This window comes from Fundulus heteroclitus, chromosome 8 (assembly GCF_011125445.2).
Source record: "Fundulus heteroclitus isolate FHET01 chromosome 8, MU-UCD_Fhet_4.1, whole genome shotgun sequence".
NCBI classification, from domain to species: Eukaryota; Metazoa; Chordata; class Actinopteri; order Cyprinodontiformes; family Fundulidae; genus Fundulus; species Fundulus heteroclitus.
This window is the reverse complement of record NC_046368.1, coordinates 14,247,926-14,265,593: the sequence shown is the minus strand read 5'-3', so window position 1 is coordinate 14,265,593 and position 17,668 is coordinate 14,247,926.

Here is a 17,668-nt window from a genome sequence, read left to right as displayed (position 1 = left end):
TTCTACTTAATAAATATAGAAGGTTTAGAGAATATTTGTATACATTTATCAAAGGTGCAGTTTATTGGAGTTGGAGTTAAAGCCCCAGTGGATAAGATTTTCACACTGGCACACCATCAAGTGGTGCTCTAAATGTATTACAAACAAACTCGCTAGTAAGCACGTAATAACTACTACAGCAGCAGTGGAGTATCAAAATGTGACAAAGTCCATTAAATTTTTATTTTTTTCGTTTCTGAACATGCAGTCGCTTATCAGGGGTCTAATATAAGCGACTATAAACACCAGACCTGCTTCTGCTGTTGCACTAGACAGTGAACGGTCAGGCTGATATCCCTCCAAGTACACATATAGCCTCTCTTTTTCTCCTGGTTATTACTTATTTTTCTTTTTTTGCTTATTTTATTTTCTCTCTCACTGGGCAATGAGTATGGATGGTCCTCCATTTCAACAGAAAATGGCAAATAGAATGATCTACGGTCGTCTTTGCTTGTTTAAACTCCTCCACCACCGACAGCACTTCTTCGTGTCAGAGACCGATCATACAAAACGCATATGGCTGACAAGTTTGGCCTCTTTCGGCTACTTAAGTCAGAACATGGCGTCTCCCAGTGGGTGCACCAACATGTATTTATAAACTAATTCTAAGCTATGAGAATGCTTTTATTTGAGCCTAAAAATAACCACCTCATCAGGCGTGTTGAGCAGATATAACCAGATGTGGCGCTACCTACTGGCATTACCGCAGAACTATCAGAAAGCCATATGGTGACCAATAAATCACTATTACATTATGCTGAACCAAGCCTGACCACTCTGAAATGCCTCGCGTTAAAGCGGCAACTCAGCGTGATGGAAGACCAGCTGTTATTAATTAAATAAACCGATCTACACCAACTCTAAGAGCCTCATAGCAGAACATCACTGAGAAAGAAAATTGAAACAGGGACACAGCATCAAGGTAAGAACCAAACAATATATTTATAATGTTTGTACTTAAGACTGTAGAGGCTAAGAAGAGGATTGTTGTTACCTTAATACCAAGAGTATTAAGTTGTTTACTCACATCAATCAATCCTACAGTCACATCCCGGGAGCGTTAGCTTTAGCTTCCACTTCAGTGAACACCAACACTTTATTCCCAGTGCTATTCCAGTCTGTTCCCTCTTGGAATCATATATTTATTTATTTATTTTTTTTCAATGGATCTTGGACCTTTCTTCATTGTTTCCACAGTTAGCTGGGAGATGCTAATAGCTGCCAGCTGCTTCCTAGTTTACCCCCTGCTGCACACACGCAGTGTCACACTTCTGTTGTTATTATAAATGAAGACAAAGGGCTTTATTTACTATCAAACTGCGCAAAAACAAAGCATAAATAATGACTAATATGCCAACAGGACATGATAGTCTTTCATAAAAACTTTGTATGCAACCAGAGAGCATATAAATTAAAAGATGTGAAATAACGTGACTATTCATCTTTAAGTAATGAGCATATAAACTGGTCAACATGAATAAATCAATCTTTATCACCTAACTTCTATTGACTTGACGTCAATCTGGTGAATAATATCATCACAACACTGCATTCACAGAATACTCTGGGTATGATGGTTTTTCTTCCTCCTGGGCCCCATTTCAGAAAGTGTAGTTAGTAGAGATCCAGACTAAATCCTGGGGTAAATTCCTGCATACTCTGGGTTTTCTGTTTCAGAAAGCTAGGTGGCTATTACCCAGAGTCAAATTACAAAAACTTACCCCCTAAACCAACCGTGTAGCAGGCATTCTTCATGCTCACTAAAATCTGCAGGATTGCACCTCAACATCATGGAGGGGTCTTTGTACCAACATGATCTTGATGGGTCTCCTACGGCAAACCACCCTCAGGGGAGGCTCAAAACAAAATGTGATTCAAAGGCCTTGATGGCAGACAAGCAAACAAACCACACCCAGATAAGAAGAACTACAGGAGCCAGGCCTGTTGGGCAAGCTTGTCAGCAAACTCATGGTGGTCAAGCCTTGGCTAGTGTGCCTCGGCTAGGCTCTGTATTTCCGAAAAAGTGAAAGGTGACCCCCTTCAAGTGAACCCAGTGACTTATGGGGAAGGTAGCTAGACCTTGTGTGCAAGGTTTAACGCTATTAGATTTAGTAAGAGTCAAGTCCACACGCTGCTTGGGATTTGAAACCCAACTTCTTGATACGGGCTGGACTTTCCGAGGGAAAGAAGGATAACCAGTCATTTGAATATTTACATGCCCACAGTTGAGTTCCTTGTGGATGGAGTTTTATAATGTGTGGTAGAGATTACCTCTTTGATGCTTGGAGTTGTATTAGAGAGTTTCTTTACTGTATGATGTAGCAAACAACAGCTCGGATTACCCAGCTTTCTTGAAGTCTCTAGATCATGAAGGTACTTTAATGCATATGGGGCCAATGATGTAGTTACCAGGAGGATGTAATTGGGAGGATTGTATCTGAACACAAGGATTGGTTTGTTGTGAGACGTCACTCTCTGCAGATGATGCCTATAATAAACTCCACACATGAGCAAAAGCTGGTGATAAATGTAGCTTCTTTTAAGTTAACTAAATGCTAAAGGTCAAAGATCTTTAGCATATATAAATATTTATATTGATATATTTTTTATACTCTGGCTTTGTGCCACACTTTCACTCTCTTTTTATTTGCACATTTCCCCTTCACATCTGCTAACACAGTAAATTGCTCCTGTCAACACTTTAAACCATAAAACACATTTCTTCCATGTTTGCTGGACCAAAGCGTCCTGGGCATTAAGTCATTGTTACTGTTCTTTTTGTACTTGCAGGTCAGTGTGGATCTGCAAACAGTTAACACTGGAATCAGACATAGGCAGCATTTTAAAACTAATGTAAACAACCTCATAAAAAAAATCTGATTTCAGAAAAAATCGGAATTGAGCATTCTAACCTTCTGAGGGTACCAAAGTCACATCCACATAGATCTCTCCCACTGCAGCCTTTGCCAGTCTAGTAACGTTGCCCACTTGAAATTTCTTACCAATCACACTGTAGTTGTCAGACACCACAAAAAAACAGGTCTGTGTAGATTATATGTCAAACTGCCAAACCTCCAAAACCAGGGCTGTAAGAAACACATAATGTAATTATGTTCTTGCAGTCCTAGGGGAGAGAACAATTTTGTTATTATTTTTTTCTCTTTCAACAGCTGCCAGTACTAAAATATTGTGTCAAATTCTACTAGAAAATATTTAGGTAGTTTTTTTGGCATTAGCCTTTCAACAGCACATTAAATAGTAGACATTAAGGTGTGATTCATCAACATATCACACTCAAACCACGTAATTGACAGATATAAAACAAATCCTTTACTCGTTAAATATTGTCTGACATGTGCCTTTTCTAATTATTGGTAACTATAACATCAGTACTCCAAAGATGGGTTGGCAGATCTGAACATGATATAGAAAGATATTAGCTACATGGTATGGCAAAGCGCGTTGAAAAAGATCTGATCTGTTTCTTTGACCTTTTATCTGCTCAACTTCTGCTTCATCAAACAAGTTTATTCTTTTGGACATTTTGAGCCATATATATATATTGTTTTGGCTTTGATATCTTACTATAATTACATTTACCTTACAATAATGTGTATTTTTCCCTCTAGCCATAGTTTTTTTTTCTGTTTTTTTCCATATCATGTAATTTCCATTCTCACCCCTTCAGCAGTTTGTGTTTATGGTTAGGAGTCAAGCTACTGTGTTCTGTAAGTATTTTGGCAGAGGGTTTCAATTTATCTGGTTTTTGCAGACAGGTTTTCAGTGTTAAGCAGGCTACTGATATGTGCTATGTGAAGCTACTCAGCTGATGTGCGGGGGAATGGGGGTTTGCTTAGCTTTTGCTATCAACAGAGTTTGTCAGCTAGGTGACCAAGCAAACAGCCTGCAGTTGTATGTTAGTGATAAGTATGAAGCAGTTAAAGAAATGCAGTAAATTCACTGCCAGCATGATGGAAAAGTATTGTGAATATACATTATTGTGGGATACAATATGAGTATGTGATAATTTCAGTCAGGTTTTCTGATAATTTTTCACTTAAAATTTGTACTATCTGAATCCAAAGCAGGGTTTTGGGGATTGAAATGCTTTTTATTTAAAGATGCTTTTGCCATAATCTGTAACGTTCAAGAAGAAAAATGGAATTCTGAACAATGTTAGATGTTTCCATTAGTACTGTGTATCTAGTTATTAAATTGAGCTTATAACAATAACGAGTGCCAAGACAGGGGATTTAATTTACTATTCAATATCCTTTATAACACAGCAATCCAGCATGAGGCCTGGATTATTGATAATGCTGTAATGATCCATCTCTTAATCTTCAATTCTGGTCAGATGTTTACATGCACCTTTTGTGAGCATGAATAAATTTAGTTTTCAATGCAATAAAAAATACTTTATTTATCCCAAAGGGAAATCAAATATCATTGTAACTCTTATTATGCAGGGTTTTTAAAAGAGGTGTTGTAGATGCTGATGGAAGAGGGCAAGAAGGATCTTCTCTAGAGGTCTGTCTTTATTTGTATATTTTATATCCTATCAAATCATCATACAACAAACAAGTGATTTATTTTAAACAGAAAAATTTGATGATTGAATGTAGATCGGATGTGTTGTTATCCATAAAGAATTGTAGAGACAGTTTCACATGTCAACACTGGGTGAAAATTACACACACACACACACACACACACATATATACACATATATATATATATATTTTTTTTTATATATATATATATATATATATGCACATTGACCTCGAGTAAAGTTTGGTCTTTGTAGGTTGCATCTGGATAACATACCTGAAGAAATTTAACAGGTCTCCCTTACAAATAACAACTCATGTCACTGTGAACCTACCCTGTATAAATACAAGTAGGTTTCAACTAACGCTAAATCCACAGTAAATTCACACTCCTCTGCTCAATCTTGAATTTAAATTTAATGGAATTATTATAGTAGTAGTATAAATAAATAAAAAAAATTAATTGCTCTCAACATTCATACATGTGAATTTTTAACCGACTTCAAATTTTGTACAAGAAAACCTAAAACCATTTCAGTGTGTTGCATAATGGCAACCATGGAACAGAAATATTTACACCTGCTGTCAGGGAAGGGATTAACCATCAGCAAGGTATAATCCCTAATCATCAGCCTGCTGAGCACCTTACACAAAATATGGCCTGGTTTCGCGGGTTTTGAATACAGGCTGATGAAAAGCCCACTCTTTGACATTTGCAGGATGCTTTTCTATGCAAGAGAAAATCACATTTGATTAAGCAGACAGCTTCAGAAGCACTCAAAGAACAGAGAGGGCCTCAATAAAAGACGGAAAAGATTGCAAGGCCTTAGTGGCCAAAGCAAATTTCTCTCATTGATGCCTTTTAAAGTGAAATAGAGTGTTTTTGAAAATTAGCACAGATGCCTCTATCTGCTTTCAGAGTGTCATTTTAATATTACCTTTCACTAATAGCATTTGGCAGATAAAAATGTCACCTTTTCCTTCAATTTACCATTCAGTCCTTTTATGTTGAGTGAGATATCTATTTTTAGCTCATGGCTCACCCTGCTAATGGTTTCTCCTTCAGACTAAATCATGATTATGACAAAAGTAATTTCTGTCAAGATCTTTCTTTATCATGGAGCGCTTCAAGGCATCATCATTTCCTGACCTATTGTTAATTTCTTGAGAAATTCTCCACAACCTCTTGTTGTGACTGCAATACAAAAATCTGTCAAATATCAACTACAACAAAAATAAAATCCACCAAAAGCAGACCACAAGTTTAACTTGCTACTCATTAATGCACACTGAGAACATATGCAAATGGCTTGTTTGTTTGATAGTCCCTCACCCTACAGTCATTTTATCCACCCTTCTATCTAATTCTATACCCACCTGTTAATAAATGTTAATGGAGTGTCAATCATGTTGCTAGCCTAGTAAAATTCTTCTATTTAAAGTACTTAAAACACTGAAAATAAATGTTGAACTTTTAACCATTTGCCACAACAACATATTTCTTATGGGGTGGAAATAAAAAGCCATGCCATATACCAGAAACCCGTAAAAAATAAATCTTTATCATGAGTAACGTACAATAAAGTGGAAGACAAATGGAATTATTGAACACAGTTAAAAACGAGCTACAAAAAAGGTTGAAAACCCAGGAAACCACCTGGAATCCAACACCATTCAAAAAGTGACCCATGGATACAAACAAGTATCAGGTTTACAGTTAAGCCCAAAATTGGCTTAGCAACTCTGAAACATTAATATTGTTTCCAGTTAGACGTAACATGTTGGTGAACAAAAAAGATTACTTTAAATCTTTATCTGCCATGTGTATGGATAATAACTGTCACGATCCCTAGGTGAGTTTAAATCATTGGATCGTGCATATTTTCTGTTATTGTGTATGTTTTCTTTTACTGTTTCTCACGCCCTACATAAATGAAATAAAATTGATCTAACCCTTACTCTTTTCATCTGGCTTAAATGAAGTACAGATTGAATCACTGCACATCACTAGTAAAAGGCAAGAGAACAGATCTGCTCAGAAAGACAGCACTCTAAGTGACAAAAAGAAACACAGAAAATAAGTTACAGGCTTTCTGTTTAGTACAATGATTGTTGTAAGATGGGACCCCTGAGGATGTGACATAAAAAAGCAATTCGCCAGGTTGTGTTGAATGAGCAGTGCTCAGGAAAATGCAAGGGAAGTCTTCAGATACATAAAATCCACCTCTGCGGAGATGTGATGATGATTTGGTTCAATATTAGATGGAAAATTGGAAAGCAGAGTATTGTGAGGTCTTGTGCATAACTGCAGGACACTGGTGCTGTTATGTGTTGGCCAGCAGCGGTAGTTGAAACCAGGATATCAACAAAGGTGTGCATTGTGTAAATGTATTGTATCTACAGCATCTGGGATGAAGTTAAAGAAATACTGCTAGGGGTGTGTTTATTGCCAAGGTGCATTTAAATAACAAAATATGTGCTTCAATTACTACAAATTGAACGATAGACGGTTTTCCAGATCCATTCATGATGAATGTAAACACAAAAGGGATTTGTAAAAAACAAAGCAAACCACTGCTTGTGAAAGATATATGTGAAATAAGAATGAAAACAAATGTTTGCACAAAAATTTGTTTTTTGAACATTATTTGTGAGGCGCCACTGGAAAACCAGGAACAAAGTCAGCTGGTATAAAAAGTGATAACAGAGAAAAATCTTAAATTTCTGAGAAAATAGGGATTTTTGTTTTATTGGAAAATGTGCTATCTGAAGTTACAAAGAACCCCCCCCCCCCCCCCCCCCCCCCGATGCTATGAATGACTGTGAAATGGAAAAGATATATAACTTTGACTGTCAATGTTATGGGAGGAGAAAGGAAAATTGTGCACTCGGGACACCATCTTGAACCGGAAATGTTCTCCAGAGGTCATGTACAACATATGGAGGGATTATTTAGCAGCAAAAGGAGAGTGGCAGGACATGAGAATTCTCAGACACGATGTGAGTTTGAGATTAAAGCTGTGTATCATTCTATCTTTCCATTTTTAATATCCAAACATGATGTAAGTGAAAGATTCATTTATGTTTTTTATCAAACACAAAACCTCAAAAATATTTTGTAATATTTTGGTTTCCAAATATGGTTGTAGCCAATCAGAAGAAAGTCAGCTTGGTAGAGCTGCATATCGTTACCGCAACAAACTCGTTTACTGAGGAGGGACATTGGCCTGACAAAGGCTGTCATAGATGTCTGTCTGTCATAGATAGAAAATCTCACTTGCCACATGGAGTATAATCTGAATTTCTCAACTTTTTCTATGTCCATCTCACCTAAACAAGAATTAGCCAGAGCAGAGTCATCGATTTACAGTTGTCAGTTAGTATCCCTTGGCCAGTAAAGCAGCAGGTAAAAACCACTGTTGCTGCAGCAGCATTGTGATTTCCTGCACTCTGTAATTATTATTTTCAAATCTTTTCACAATCCAGCTGCTTTTAAATAAAATTCAAAAGAAACTGGGGATAATAAGGAAGCCATAATCTGGAGCACCGTCACTCATGTGCAAGGTCCTTCAAACTCTGCCATATGCTGCTACCATTTTATTGCATCAGCCAAGTGTCATGTTTGGTTCATAGTCAAAACAGATGGTGGGCTCTCGCTCCATCACATGTAATAGGGAGCACATTGGGTTTAGATGCTCCCCAGAAAATCTGACAGTATTGGTGTGCGTCTTACTCCATAGTGAAAAGGGAATAAACCAGCTGAAGGGATGATTAGAATAAAAATCCCACTAGTTACGTCGTGCAGACAGAATGGTCTCAAAAGTCACAACCTAATTGACATCAGTTTTTGAAAACGGTCTTAATTTGTCAGTTAAAAGTCTGCCACATCTGAGTTTGTGCTCATAGCAGATATTAATATACGTTTCCCTTGTGAGCTTTTTGCTAAAGTTGTCAGTGACCTAAGACATAGATGTTCCCATTTATGTACTTATTTATTCCCATCTTTATTCATGACCCAGTTTTGCTAGTTCTTTCTTTGAAGTTAGTTAGATTTGGTTACAGGCTCAGTGCTTCTTTTAGTTTGCTTGTACTATAACAGAAATCTGGGCTTCACTTTTGCACACTGCCTTGCATAAACACCCATAAAAGTGCTGCAAAATTGAGGGCAGAGTCTCAATTCTGGTCTAAGATTAGACATTTGCAGGGCAGGCAGTTGCAGTTCAGAGACAGACTCCTCTGACTCAGTTGTAAAGAAACTAGGAAAAACAATATTGTCCTCCTTTGTTCTCCCTTTTTTTCATTTTTACAATATACCACATCAACAATTATAAATAGGAACAGCAAACAGTTTATGGCTTTGTTCTCAGTCTGTAAATCTTAGTTTTTTTTCTTCATAATTTCCATTAATAACAAAAGACAAAAACAAATGGAAATTAAACAGGGAATTGACTAGCTATGAAACAGTTTATATAAAGCTGTATGCTGTACAAATTGCTGACCCAAGCCTTGGAGGGTTTTTAATTAGTTTATCCATTCTAAATGCAGTCGGAAGATTTAAGAGTCCTCCCTTAAACCTCCCTCCCTGACCTAAATCGAATAAATTGGGATGAGATTTTTCCGTGGAACAGCACACTTGTGATTGGTAAAAAAGTATTTATTTGAAGCCAGGGTGAATCTTTCATCAGTTCAGTATGACCCTACATCATTGTTATATAGACCCTATATACCCTAACCCTATAATCATTATATATTTCACATAAACTCCTTAAGAACAAATAAAAATTAATTGCAAGTGTATTTACCTCCACCGTAGTTGTTTTTGGTATTTATTTCATCAAGCAGTGCTTCAAAGGATGACACGGTTCGGTTGTTAAAAAAAAAATGTTACTGCACTCAATCTGTGGATAAAATAAACCTAAATAGCTTGCTCTTTAAATTCGATTTTTCTCAGTTGTTTTCAATTTAGTCACAAAAAGTGATGTAATTCCAATGCAATGTAAAATGCATTTTTTTACTATACCTTTGAAGAAATGGCTTTGTAGAGACAGTTTAATTTGTTTATGGTTGTTTTTCGGATGCACATGCACACAGGATGCTGTAAATTATGTTGATTTGACAGAGCTGATGCAAGAGGGTTGCATTGCTGTATCATAATTTAGCAGAGCTCGGTACCCCCTTTTTTTTCCCTTGCTTATGAAGCATCTACTCAAAGACAGTAGAAACAGACATAGTTCAAACAATGTGTGTGCAGGAAAAAGTAAATATAGAACGCAAACCATCAAGAGTTTAGATTCCGGTGATAGGTTAGATTATTTAGAGTCGGTAAACTCATGTTGTTCAGAATAAACTAATATCTTATAAACCTACATAACTTGGAAATTAAAATGCTTTCCACTGGAGGTAAAGTCAGAATCTCTCTTGGAGAATTAAAGAGGTCCTTGAACGTAATTTTTAGTGATTATGTAAAACCTCAGTTCAATGAAACAGCATGACGCAGGAAGACAAGAGGCTATTCAAAACACATCTGTTTTGTTTATTGAATATCATCAACTGCACTGGGATGATGTTATACCCAGTATTTCTACACAAGTACTATCATTATACAAGTTAGTTCAACCTGTTCACAATTTATTTTGTATAAATCTTTCTAAAAAAGTTTTAATTTCTCTTCACCTTTACAGTTCTCTATTTTATCTTTGTGAAGAACCTAAGATCTGAATAAAATGTAATACATTTTGTGGTTGGAACTTGACAAAGTGTGAAAATATTTTCATGGTATCAGTATTTTTGCCAGGCATAATATTCCATCAATATTTATACAAGAGCATGATGAAGAGTGGACACAGTCTCTTGCCGCTCATTCATTCCTGCTGTGCACTGATGATTAAGTTCACAGAGAAACATGTTTTCTCATGCAGACTTCAAACAAATCGGGTTTATTGACAACCTATATGACATCTAAGCAAGTATGTCCTTTTCAAGACATTCAGACGATCCAGATGTGTTTTTTTTATCATTTTGATAGTCAACTCTCCCTTAAAAAAGAGGTTGTCATGTCAATGGTGACTTTCCTGGTTAAATGAGATTTAAATTAATAAAAAAATGTTTTAAAAGCAAGTAGTGGAATTATTATTTTTATTTCACTTTTGTATTTCACTTGTAATACCACAAAGGGATGCACTTACATTAAAAATAACAAAAGGAATTTTAGGAACAGCAAAATTGATAATCTAAACAACAAAACATTGAAGATAAAGAATAAGCTTAGCTTAACTTTGCTTTATAAGTAAGTAAGTAAATTATATATATATATATATATATATATATATATATATATATATATATACTTTCATAATTTAGTTCGGAAAGTGGTCCTGTTTTTCAGTTTTTGTGAATATAGGTGTAAAAGTTGAAAATACGGTGTCTAAACATGCATGCACATAAACTTGGAGAATAACTTTGTCTTCTGACTATTTTTTGAATTGCTGTTTTATTGAAAAAAATGTATGTCATGGTTTTTAGGTGTTTGGTCCACATGCAGACACAGACAGGAACAGTTTTAAGATGTGTATTTCAGGCTCAACAAAGGATAAGCACACGCTGTATGCAACAGGCGAGGTCGGAACGTCAGAGCCGGAATGACTGCAGGAGGAAAGGGGATATATTAATGAGGATCGAACCAGCAAGAAATCTCCAGAAGCTGCACTGCTTACCGTTTGGATGGAAAGACCTGTCCGGGGGGGATGAGTGAAAAAGGGACTCTGTGACCGTAACTCTCTGATGGGAGGTGGTGGTTGAGTGACAGGAGGGCTGGCAGATGTAATACAGGTGGGAGGCCCAAACAGCACCACTGTGGCGGCAGGCAGGAGGAGCAGCTGTAAGAACCGGAGTGTGTCAGACGAACCAGGCGAATATAGGAAGGGGTTCTCACGCCCAGCTTGGTACTACCAAGGGGGTATGAGTGGGGATGCCAGAGCAAAATCTGAGCGGCGGGGATTCGGATGACTGGTCCTCACATCACAGAGCCAACACCGGTGAGTAAATCCAAACACAACAAACTGGAGAAGACAGGAGACAGGATTAGTCCAAAAACAGGGTTTCCAAAAACTCACAAGTACGAAGCTCGGGAGACAGATCTGTGGCCTAGGCATACCATGACGGGGTAACACTCTGGCGTCTTCCAGCTGTCTGTGCACTCCTTTTAAGCCAGAGACAAAGGTTCCCAATGAGCCGCAGGTGCGGGCCACGCCCACCTGTTAACTGCAGCCACCTGTGGAGAAGAGTTAGAGAGCACGGATACGCAGAACCCTGACAATATATATATTAACTTGATTCACTTTTAGAATAAAATTTACTTCTAGAACTAGTTTTACTCCACGATACATTTTTTTCTACTTGAGTAAAACATATTTACATAATGCCACTTTTACATGAGCATAACGTTAGGCTGCTCCACCCACTTCCTCCTTTTTATCATAAATTCTAAATAGTTATTTTACAATCCAGCCCAAATATTATGTTGTTTTCTGTTGCAATAGAAACACGGACATATTTTGATTACAGGCAACATTGACAGACATTCCTAACCCCTAAAAACAACCTCACAACCACAAATAAATGTTCCAAACTCTCAGTATGAGTATGACAAAAAAAAAAAAAAAAACAGTCAACACTATCCAATGCTTTCACATCTGGGTTAAATTTAACATGTTTTAATTTGCATCTTTTTCTTTGTGGCACAGAATTATAGCTTGCCTGAATTTTAAAAATGCCTTTTATTATTGCTACCTACCGTTATGTTTGTTCCTTCAAACTGTCCCCGTTGTGAGGGTTTGCCTGTGAGTGTGATGTTTTCAGCTGGCTGTAGTTGGTCTGAATAATCATGTACTCTATGATCACTCAGCAGGCATGGTTGTTAAAGTGTTTGATCCCCAGTCTTTCAGTTGTGAGACAAAAAAAAAAAAACAGTCTGCTAGTGTGAACAAGTCTTTTTAAAATCTGCGATAATTGTGAAAGTCATTTCTCCACAGCTTTGTTTCAATCACTTTTATCAAAAACTGCCACTGCTGCTATAACACTGTTTTTAATTTTACAATTTCTATAAGTGTATCTAAAAATGATTCTATTAAAACAGATATTAAAATGTAAAAGTTCATATGTGTTGATTATGATCACCCTTTTGTAACCCAATATATTGGGTTGAAGGAGTACTATGATGTAACCCCATGGTCATTTATTTTAGCGGTTATGTTTTTTGTTCTCTTTCCATACTCCATGATTGTCTGACCAACTTGGAATTAAATTTAAATGCCTAAACACAATCTAAAAGTTTCCTAAATTAGACAGATAATTATTTTAATTATTTAGAATATAAGTTAGACTTTGCTGCCATTAGACTCACATCATGCATTCACCTATCAATGCATATAGAGTTTGCATGGCTTAGTACAGGATCAAGTAACATTATTATTGAGTTATTATTGGTGATCACTGCTGTATATGGCCACAGTAGGATGCATAGAAAGGCATGGTTTATTTAAAGCTACGCATCTTTGCTTATACACAAAAGTGTGGGAAAGGTAAAAATATGTATAGCATGTAATTCATGCTAGAATGATATTATCTTCTTGTTAATAGTTACTATGTAAACATAGGTTGCCTTTAAAAACAACAGCAAAAAATTATAATAATTATAATAATAATAACTTCTGGTAAAAAGACAACTGTTGGATTTGCCAATCCATTTATCCAAGCAAGAGAATTATTATTCACTTTCTGTTTCTACAGCTGTAATTATTAGTCATCCTCTGTGAAGTTGTGAACTCCCAAGATATGTGTGGTCTGTTATGTGTGTCACCTTGGTTCCCTGTTTTCCCTATGGTGCAGCTTTGGTGTGAGATGTTTTGCTGGTAAACTGACTGGGCCCTGTGCCCACTATGCTTTCTTTACAGACAGCAAGCCTCAGTCCTTTGGGACAAAGTGTCATCCCTGCACAGGCAGCTTCACGCAAAGGCCTCAAGGTTTTGGCAGCCCACTTTAACATCTTGACACAACTCAGCCTGCTAATGAACTGCATTAGAGACCCACAGGGCAGCACGGACACACAGGAAAACTTGTTTTCTCCTTTTTGTTTCTCAGCATGTTTTATAAGAACTTTGCTTGATGTTAATACAGAATAAATGACTTGGAGGGTAAGATTTTATTTTTGACAGATAAATGAAGAAAACAGGATTTATTTAAATAGAAATGGAATAGGAATCCCATTTTTTTGTTTCCTCTCTTTTGTATGTCCATCCATTCATTTTGAGTAAACACATTCATTTCAACATATACACATTTGGACTCCTGTAGGATGTGACCAAGGTGAGTTTAGCCATTAATCAAGTACACACATGGCTGGACAAGTTTTATTATTTGTTCAGACAGGCATGGACGTAAATCTCTCTTATACAGTGACCCCAATCAGCCTGTTATGTTGAACCGGGGAAAGAAAGTGCCTTACATGGCAGATGGGTTTCAAGAACTGTATATTCTCGCTTAATAAGTATTCAAAGAAAAAGACATGTAATCACTGAGTTCCTCTTTCACACCTTTTGGTGCTAACCGATATGTTCCAAATGACCATTTAGCGCTCATCTGTCACAGGTAGTGTTTTTTAACCTTCAATTTGTTAATACTCCCCTCTCACAAGTCTTGAAACCTGATCAAATAGTATGTATATACAGTATGTATATATATGTATATATATATATATATATATATATATATATATATATATATATATATATATATATATATACATGTAAAATTGTTTATACATGTAAAATTTACATGTAAAATTGTGTATACATTTATGTCTTTGTCCATACTTCATTTAATTTCAATGCCTACACACAATTTTATATATATATATATATATATATATATATATATATATATATATAAATAATTGTGTGTAGGTAATGACATTTAATTCCAAGTTGGCCAGAGAATCATGGAGTATGGGAAAACACAAAATACATATGATGTATACACAATTTTACATGCAGACATCATAAAGTCATCTAGCAATATCCATAACTTCTCTTGGAGGTTCTGATGATATTTGCTCTGATCAGATTTTATTTATTCAGCCCAGAAATGTATAAAAACTGCTATTTTTTTTTAACAATCCAGGACCATCCAGATTTCATCTAAACAAAGACAGTGAAAATCAGGATGGCTCAACCCTAAACACTTCGGAAGAATGTTCCGCAATCCATTGAGGTATTTGCTGGACATCTTTACATATCTTTACACCAGTCGTATGATTCACAGCAGATCGGGTAAACCAGGCTGCTGTGAGTTGTTCAGACATCTTAAATGATTCTTTTAGGCCTACCATAGGACTTGTTTCCCTGTAACCCTCAGGATATTTCAGGAAGACTTACTGTGTGGACTGTGGCGGCAAAGCTGTCTTCCACGAGGCCTTATTTGGTTAGACCATCCTGCCTTGCTCAAAGACAGCAAGTGTGCCTTTGCCATCAGGGATTGTCTGTGAATGCTTGACAGAAAATGGCCTAAAAACACAATTTATGCACAGATTTTCACATGTTTTCGCTATGGTTTTAAACTTTTGATCAGCCAATGAACAGCCTATGTGGGTTTAAATGCAATTTCAAATCATTTGCTAACTCTGTTGTTATTTTCGTTTTTGTTCCCGTTTCTTCCTTTTGCTTTTTGAAGCTCTACTTATGATCTAAGGGCATGAAATGCAAATGCTTGAAACTTACCCTCAGAAGTGTACATGTGGATGTATGTTGCTAACGACGTTTTGCAGATTACCTTGACAAGAAATTTACTCCCCTCATTCGAATTTACTCCCCTCATTCGAAGCTTCATATCTCAAAGCCAACATTGGGGAAAAGATGATAAATGGTGTGAAGGCAGCTTTAAATTTCTATTCTTTGTAATACAATCATGGATACAAATTGCCAAATCCCTATTGGGAGAAATTAAACAAAGCCTGTTGTTGATGCTGTTTATTCTTCTGATAGTGCATCACAGGAATTCAGAACTCTCCACTGTAATGGCATTCAAATTTGATTAGGAGGTCAGTGCACGATGCTTAGATGCAAACCATTAAGCTGCTTTGAAACAACGTCTGTTAGACCCAGCTAATTAGTGAGGTGGCAGCTCTTTGGCAAGACTTCACAGATTCTGGTCCTTTTTGGTTATTTCTGCTTTTGGCAACAGCAGGATTTGTTTTTGAAAGAGAAAGCCAAAGTAAATAATGTCTTTCAGCAACACATTGTTTGTTTAAATTAATGCTCATGTCTTTAGATCTGAAAACCACATGCAGAACACTTTGTTTTTTGTAGCTTTCCATAGTTTCTTATAGTTTTAATTAAAATAAAAAAAGCTATTTTCAGAACTTTAGATAATAAGTACTTATTTATTGTACACAGCGTTGTCCTCTGAGTGGGTGACCTGCTCGCTCACCTTCTTAGTGCAGCTTTTGTGATTTGCCGTTACTATCCATTGGCATATAATTCTTGTGGAAACATTAACATTTCTTTTTTATCGCAGCTGTAGAGTGAGATTGTCAGCTAGGCCCCTCAATCCATTATGTATAAATCTCAATTTCTAAACTGGTGTGTATACCCTGTATCACCTGCAGTAAAACATTTCAGCTTCACTCTTAACAAGGTTAATCCAATTTTCCTTCATCCCATTATTCCCATTAGAATAAAGTATGCAACAAAATGCCTACTGCTTACAAGTTGCTCTAATATAGAAGATTTTGCACGTCATAACCATTACCGTCATATTACATATAATATCAGCCCTATTTAGAATGAATTATCATCATCATGAATGGAAAAGGTGGGGTAATCTAAAATTGTACTGTATGTATTTATATATGGCCAGTTTAAAACAAATGTAATCTCAAAGCACTTTGTGAAACAAACAGATCCAACTGATATACAGAAATATCCATTCAGAGCAATCATGCAGCTATACGAAAAGTCAAGCCATTCCATTTTGATCAAACTTACACTACTCAAAAGTAAATAAAAATAAATGAATAAAATAAGGGAATACTTCTTGATCAGAGCATAACATCAAATCAGGTAAGCTTGTGGAATATTGACTCAGTCAGTTGCATAGTAGAGCAGGTTATTAATGTCAGCTGTTTAGTGTTAATGAAATTAACAACATGTGCACTAAAGGGGACACAATATAAAGACCTCAAAAAAATAAATTGTTTTATTGGGGCAAACCGCAGACATTAATCCTCTTTTGGGGACAACACATCATGTTTGGGTCTGTCCAACGCCCCCAGGTTGCAGCTCAGACAGACCAGGATCTTAGTGATGCCCTGGTCAGGATGTGGGAGGAGACACCCCAGGATACTATCTGTCATTTCACAAGGAGCATGCCCTGACTGACAATGTGGGGGGCATACTAACTACTGTGCACAATCTTGAGTTACTGCAGTGATATTTCAGCAAATTGGACAAGCCTAATGTATCGGTTGTTCAGTTTCACTGTCTCTGTGACGTCAGATTATGTCTTTTGTGGGTTGATGATTTTTCATCAAATGATATAGCATCCATTCCTTATCAATATGGATATTTTCAAAATGTTCCTTTATTTTGTTTGACCAGTGTATAAAACAATGAAGTCAAGTTCAGTTTATTATGTCAATTGAAAAAAAAAAACGTTTTCAATCTGAGAAAAGCAAGTTGATTGTATTGAGAGTCTGACTTGGGAGCAATACCTCCTCCTGAATGAGCATGTGGCGCATTGCACGGTTGACTGCATTGAGTCATTACCTTTGTAGTACCGTATTTTTCGGACCATAAAGTGCACCGAATTATAAGGCCCCCCATGTATTAATGTATCTTTGTGTGTCTTTGTCCACATATAATGTGCACCGGATTATAAGGCAGACTGAATATTCTTCCCAAGTGTGTAATATGCAGCTTTAGCGAAAATTCAGACTGAAGAAACACTATTGCCTACCTCCATCAATCAGGGACTCATCCGCCTCCAACGCAAGCCAATCAGCTTTGAACTGCTCCTCCTCAAAGCCA